At 55.0% G+C, this 7,592-nt stretch overlaps 1 long non-coding RNA gene across 1 annotated transcript; it reads right to left on the bottom strand.

Annotated features, from left to right (window-relative positions):
- LOC142907233 (uncharacterized) lies at window positions 1–4,096 on the bottom strand. Its single transcript, XR_012930872.1, has 3 exons — window positions 4,025–4,096; window positions 2,513–2,584; window positions 1–74 (listed from the first exon to the last, which is right to left on the bottom strand). It is a non-coding gene; the product is annotated as an uncharacterized LOC142907233 (long non-coding RNA).
- Between the last annotated feature and the right edge of the window lie 3,496 nt (window positions 4,097–7,592).

The following is a 7,592-nucleotide window of genomic DNA, read 5'->3' on the forward strand; positions in this document are numbered from 1 at the left end:
ACAGGAAGACGAGGGACGGCAGTCCCGTGAAAGTTGCCTGCGTCACGTGGGCTAATGCATTGTGGTCCAACATCCTGCAGACACGTGGAGGGGTGGTGTCAGTGATGGGGGTGGTGATGGTGGTGATGGTGATGGGGGTGGTGATGGGGGTGGTGATGGTGATGGAGGTGGTGATGGGGGTGGTGATGGTGATGGAGGTGGTGGTGATGGTGGTGATGGTGGTGATAGTGATGGGGGTGGTGATGGTGATGGGGGTGGTGGTGACGGTGATGGTGGTGACGGTGATGGTGGTGGTGGTGATGGTGGTGATGGGGGTGGTGGTGACGGTGATGGTGATGGGGTCGTGGTGATGGTGATGGGGGTGGTGGTGACGGGGGTGGTGATGGTGACGGTGATGGGGGTGGTGGTGATGGTGATGGGGGTGGTGATGGTGATGGGGGTGGTTATGGTGATGGTAGTGATGGTGATGGGGTGGTGATGGTGATGGGGGTGGTTATGGTGATGGTAGTGATGGTGATGGGGGTGGTGATGGTGATGGGGGTGGTGGTGATGGGGGTGGTGATAGTGACGGTGATTGTGATGGGGGTGATGGTGATGGTGATGGGGGTGGTGATGGTGATGGGGGTGGTGGTGATGGTGGTGGTGGTGATGGTGATGGGAGCGGTGATGGTGATGGGGGTGGTGGTGATGGTGATGGGGGTGGTGTGATGGTGGTGGGGGTGGTGGTGACAGTGATGGGGGTGGTGATGGTGATGGGGGTGGTGGTGACAGTGATGGTGATGGGGGTGGTGGTGATGGTGATGTGGGTGGTGGTGATGGTGATGGGGGTGGTGGTGATGGTGATCGGGTGGTGGTGATGGTGATGGGGGTGGTGGTGACAGTGATGGTGATGGGGGTGGTGGTGATGGTGATGTGGGTGGTGGTGATGGTGATGGTGGTGATGGTGATGGGGGTGGTGATGGTGATGGGGGTGGTGGTGATGGTGATGGGGGTGATGGTGACGGTGATGGGGGTGGTGATGGTGATGGGGGTGATGGTGATGGGGGTGGTGATGGTGATGGTGGTGATGGTGATGGGGGTGGTGATGGTGATGGGGGTGGTGGTGATGGTGTATGGGGGTGATGGAAGCGGTGATGGGGGTGGTGATGGGGGTGATGGTGACGGTGATGGGGGTGGTGGTGATGGTGATGGGGGTGGTGGTGATAGTGGTGGTGATGGTGATGGTGGTGATGGGGGTGGTGATGGTGATGGGGGTGGTGGTGATGGTGATGGGGGTGATGGTGACGGTGATGGGGGTGGTGATGGTGATGGGGGGTGATGGAAGCGGTGATGGGGGTAGTGATGGGGTGATGGTGACGGTGATGGTGATGGGGGTGGTGATGGTGATGGGGGTGGTGGTGAGGTGATGGTGATGGGGGTGGTGATGGGGGTGGTGGTGATGGTGATGGGGGTGGTGGTGGTGGTGGTGGTGGTGTGATGGGGTGGTGATGGTGATGGGGGTGGTGGTGATGGTGATGGGGGTGGTGGTGATGGTGGTGATGGGGGTGGTGGTGATAGTGGTGGTGATGGTGATGGTGGTGATGGTGATGGGGGTGGTGATGGTGATGGGGGTGGTGGTGATGGTGATGGGGGTAATGGTGACGGTGATGGGGGTGGTGATGGTGATGGGGGTGATGGAAGCGGTGATGGGGGTGGTGATGGGGGTGATGGTGATGGTGATGGGGGTGGTGATGGTGATGGGGGTGGTGGAAGCGGTGATGGGGGTAGTGATGGGGGTGATGGTGACGGTGATGGTGATGGGGGTGGTGATGGTGATGGGGGTGGTGGTGATGGTGATGGTGATGGGGGTGGTGATGGGGGTGGTGGTGATGGTGATGGGGGTGGTGGTGGTGATGGTGATGGTGGTGGTGATGATGGTGATGGGGGTGATGGTGACGGTGATGGGGGTGGCGATGGTGATGGGGGTGGTGGTGATGGGGGTGGTGGTGATGGTGGTGATGGCGATGGGGGTGGTGGTGATGGTGGTGACGGTGATGGGGGTGGTGATGGTGATGGGGGTGGTGGTGACGGTGATGGTGATGGTGGTGATGGTGATGGGGGTAATGGTGACGGTGATGGGGGTGGTGATGGTGATGGGGGTGATGGAAGCGGTGATGGGGGTGGTGATGGGGGTGATGGTGACGGTGATGGTGATGGGGGTGGTGGTGACGGTGATGGTGATAGTGGTGATGGTGGTGACGGTGATGGTGGTGGTGATGGTGATGGGAGTGATGGTGGTGATGGTGATGGGGGTGGTGGTGACGGTGATGATGGTGATGGTGATGATGGTGGTGATGGTGATGGTGGTGATGGTGACGGTGATGGTGATGGTGGTGATGGTGGTGGTGGTGATGGTGGTGGTGATGGTGATGGTGGTGATGGTGATGGGGGTGGTGGTGACGGTGATGATGGTGATGATGGTGGTGATGGTGATGGGGGTGGTGGTGATGGGAGTGCCGTGTGTGTCCCTCACAGCCATTCGAGTCGGCCCAGGTCCCTGAACACTCCGGCTCTTAGCGATGAGATGTGGTTCTCACTCAGGTACCTGCGACCGCACAGGGGTCACGGGCAGAGGTCACGGCAGGGGGCACGGCAGGGGTCATAGGTAGAGATCATGGGCAGAGGTCACGGCAGGGGTCACAGGTAGAGGTCATGGGCAAGGGTCACGGGCAGGGGTCACGTCAGGAGTCACGGGCAGAAGTCATGGGCAGGGGTCACGCTAGAGGTCACGGGCAGAGGTCACGGCAGGGGTCACAGGTAGAGGGAGGAGCGAGTTGGTGAGCGGGTGAGTGAGCTGGTGAGTTTAGTGGCTGATCCGGTGAGTGAGCAGGCGAGCTGGTGGATGAGCGGGTGAGCTGGTGGGTGAGTGGGTGAGTGGATGGGTGAGTGGGTGAGCTGGTGGGTGAGCGGGTGAGTGTAGTGGCTAATACTGTGAGTGAGCAGGCGAGCTGGTGGGTGAGCGGGTGAGCTGGTGGGTGAGTGGGTGGGTGAGCGGGTGAGCGGGTGAGCTGGTGGGTGAGTGGGTGGGTGAGCGGGTGAGCGGGTGAGCTGGTGGGTGAGTAGGTGGGTGAGCGGGTGAGCGGGTGAGTGGATGGGTGAGTGGGTGGGTGAGCGGGTGAGTGGATGGGTGAGTGGGTGGGTGAGCGGGTGAGCTGGTGGGTGAGTGGGTGACCTGGTGGGTGAGCTGGTGGGTGAGCAGGTGAGCTGGTGGGTGAGTGGGTGAGCGGGTTGGTGAGCAGGTGGGTGAGCGGGTGAGTGGATGGGTGGCTGAGTGGATGAGTAGGCGAGTGAGTGGGTGAGTGAGCTGGTAGGTGAGCAGGTGAGCGGGCGGGTGAGTGGGTGAGCTGGTGGGTGAGTGGGTGAGCGGGTTGGTGAGCGGTTGGGTGAGTGGATGGGTGGCTGAGTGGATGAATAGGTGAGTGGGTGAGTGGATGAGCAGGTGAGGTGGTGGGTGAGTGGGTGAGCTGGTGAGCTGGTGGGTGAGTGGGTGAGCTGGTAGGTGAGTGGGTGAGCTGGTGGGTGAGCGGGTGAGCTGGTGGGTGAGCTGGTGGGTGAGTGAGCTGGTGGGTGAGTGGGTGAGTGGGTGAGTGAGTGGGTGAGTGGGTGAGTGAGTGAGTGGGTGAGCGGGTGAGTGAGTGAGTGAGTGGGTGAGCTGGTGGGTGAGCGGGTGAACTGGTGGGTGAGTGGTTGAGCTGGTGGGTGAGTGGGTGGGTGAGTGAGTGAGTGCGTGGGTGAGTGGGTGAGCTGGTGAGTGAGTGAGTGAGTGGGTGAGCGGGTGAGCGGGTGAGCTGGTGGGTGAGTGTTTGTGCTGGTGGGTGAGTGGGTGAGTGAGTGAGTGAGTGCGTGGGTGAGTGGGTGAGTGAGTGAGTGAGTGCGTGGGTGAGCAGGTGAGCTGGTGGGTGAGCTGGTGGGTGAGCTGATGGGTGAGCGGGTGAGCTGGTGGGTGAGTGAGCGGGCGGGCTGAGCGCCTGATGCGAGTCTCAACAGGAACTTGAGGCTGTGGAGTCCTCGGAGTGCGTTGAGGCCCACCTGGCGGATCGCGTTGTTCTGCAGGCACCTGACGGGCAGGGAGCGGTGGCGCAGCGGTTAGCGCACACCGCCCTCCGTTGTGAGCGGCCACGCAAGATCATCCCGCCGAGTTGGAGTCCCGTTCGGGAGTAGGGGGTGGAATGGGGTGGTGGTGCCTGCCGCTGTGTGGGTCCATAGCCTAGGGGCACCCCCAGTGGCAGCTGTCTCTGTGTAGTCAGTCTGCTGCCTGTAGGAGGGTGGTGGTGCCGGCTGCTGTGTGGGTCTCTAGCCTAGGGGTACCCCCAGTGGCAGCTGTTCCTGTGTGTAGTCAGTCTGCTGCCTGTAGGAGGGTGATGGTTACAGCTGCTGCTGTGTGGGTCTCTAGCCTAGGGGCACCCCCAGTGGCAGCTGTCCCTGTGTAGTCAGTCTGATGCCAGTAGGAGGGTGATGGTTACTGCTGCTGCTGTGTGGGTCTCTAGCCTAGGGGCACCCCCAGTGGCAGCTGTCCCTGTGTGTCAGTCTGCTGCCTGTAGGAGGGTGATGGTTACAGCTGCTGCTGTGTGGGTCTCTAGCCTAGGGGCACCCCCAGTGGCAGCTGTCCCTGTGGGTCAGTCTGCTGCCAGTAGGAGGGTGATGGTTACTGCTGCTGCTGTGTGGGTCTCTAGCCTAGGGGCACCCCCAGTGGCAGCTGTCTCTGTGTAGTCAGTGTGCTGCCAGTAGGAGGGTGGTGGTGCCGGCTGCTGTGTGGGTCTCTAGCCTAGGGGCACCCCCAGTGGCAGCTGTCCCTGTGGGTCAGGCGTGTGGTACATACATGTGTGATACATGAGGGTGGTACATGCGTGCGGTTAATGCGTGTGGTACATGCGTGTGGTACATGTGTGTGCTACACGCGCGCTGTACATGCGTGTAATACATACATGTGAGATACATGCGTGTGATACATACATGTGTGATACATGAGGGTGGTACATACATGTGTGCTACATGCGTGTGGTACATACATGTGTGGTACATGCGTGTGGTACATACATGTGTGGTACATGCGTGTGGTACATACATGTGTGGTACATGCGTGTGGTACATACATGTGTGGTACATGCGTGTGATACATACATGTGTGATACATGTGTGTGCTACACGCACGCTGTACATGCGTGTGATACATACATGTGTGGTACATGCGTGTGATACATACATGTGTGATACATGTGTGTGCTACACGCACGCTGTACATGCGTGTGACACATACATGTGTGGTACATGCGTGTGATACATACATGTGTGATACATGCGTGTGGTACATACATGTGTGGCACATGCGTGTGATACATACATGTGTGATACATGCGTGTGGTACATACATGTGTGGTACATGCGTGTGATACATACATGTGTGATACATGTGTGTGCTACACGCACGCTGTACATGCGTGTGATACATACATGTAAGATACATGAGCATGGTACATACATGTGTCATAAATGCGTGTGATACATACATGTGTGGTACATGCGTGTGGTACATACACGTGTGATACATGAGTGTGGTACATACATGTGTGATACATGTGTGTGATACATACGTGTGTGATACATGCGTGTGATACATACATGTGTGCTACATGCGTGTGATACATACATGTGTGGTACACGCGTGTGGTACATACATGTGTGATACATGAGTGTGGTACATACATGTGTGATACATGCGTGTGATACATACATGTGTGATACATGAGTGTGGTACATACATGTGTGATACATGAGTGTGGTACATACATGTGTGATACATGAGCATGGTACATACATGTGTGATACATGAGTGTGGTACATACATGTGTGATACATGAGTGTGGTACATACATGTGTGATACATGAGTGTGGTACATACATGCGTGATACATGAGCATGGTACATACATGTGTGATACATGAGTGTGATACATACATGTGTGATACATGCGTGTGGTACATACATGCGTGATACATGCGTGTGGTACATACAGGTGTGATACATGCGTGTGGTACATACATGTGTGATACATGCGTGTGATACATACATGTGTGATACATGCGTGTGATACATACATGTGTGGTACATGCGTGTGACACATACATGTGTGGTACATGCGTGTGGTACATACATGTGTGATACATGCGTGTGATACATACATGTGTGATACATGCGTGTGGTACATACATGTGTGATACATGCGTGTGGTACATGCATGTGTGATACATGCGTGTGGTACATACATGTGTGGCACATGCGTGTGATACATACATGTGTGGCACATCGTGTGGTACATACATGTGTGATACATGCGTGTGCTACATACATGTGTGGCACATGCGTGTGGTACATACATGTGTGATACATGAGCATGGTACATACATGTGTGATACATGAGTGTGATACATACATGTGTGATACATGCCTGTGGTACATACATGCGTGATACATGCGTGTGGTACATACATGTGTGATACATGCGCGTGGTACATACATGTGTGATACATGCGTGTGATACATACATGTGTGATACATGCGTGTGATACATACATGTGTGGTACATGCGTGTGATACATACATGTGTGATACATGCGTGTGATACATACACGTGTGATACATGCGTGTGGTACATACATGTGAGATACATGTGTGTGGTACATACATGTGTGATACATGAGTGTGGTACATACATGTGTGATACATGAGCATGATACATACATGTGTGATACATGCGTGTGGTACATACATGTGTGGCACATGCGTGTGATACATACATGTGTGATACATGCGTGTGATACATACATGTGAGATACATGTGTGTGGTACATACATGTGTGGTACATGCGTGTGATACATACATGTGTGATACATGAGCATGGTACATACAGGTGTGATACATGCGTGTGGTACATACATGTGTGATACATGCGTGTGGTACATACATGTGTGATACATGCGTGTGGTACATACATGTGTGATACATGCGTGTGGTACATACATGTGTGGCACATGCGTGTGATACATACATGTGTGATACATGCGTGTGGTACATACATGTGTGATACACGCGTGTGATACATACATGTGAGATACATGCGTGTGGTACATACATGTGTGATACATGCGTGTGGTACATACATGTGTGATACATGCGTGTGGTACATACATGTGTGATACATGCGTGTGGTACATACATGTGTGGCACATGCGTGTGATACATACATGTGTGATACATGTGTGTGGTACATACATGTGTGATACATGCGTGTGCTACACGCGCGCTGTACATGCGTGTGATACATACATGTTAGATACATGTGTGTGATACATACATGTGTGATACATGTGTGTGATACATACATGTGTGGTACATGCGTGTGGTACATACATGTGTGCTACATGCGTGTGGTACATACATGTGTGATACATGCGTGTGGTACATACATGTGTGATACATGCGTGTGGTACATACATGTGTGCTACACGCGTGTGCTACACGCGCGCTGTACATGCGTGTGATACATACACGTGTG

The sequence above is a fragment of the Petromyzon marinus genome, chromosome 76 (assembly GCF_048934315.1).
Source record: "Petromyzon marinus isolate PM22_M1 ecotype Great Lakes invasive population chromosome 76, UKy_Petmar_22M1.pri1.0, whole genome shotgun sequence".
Lineage (NCBI taxonomy): Eukaryota > Metazoa > Chordata > Hyperoartia > Petromyzontiformes > Petromyzontidae > Petromyzon > Petromyzon marinus.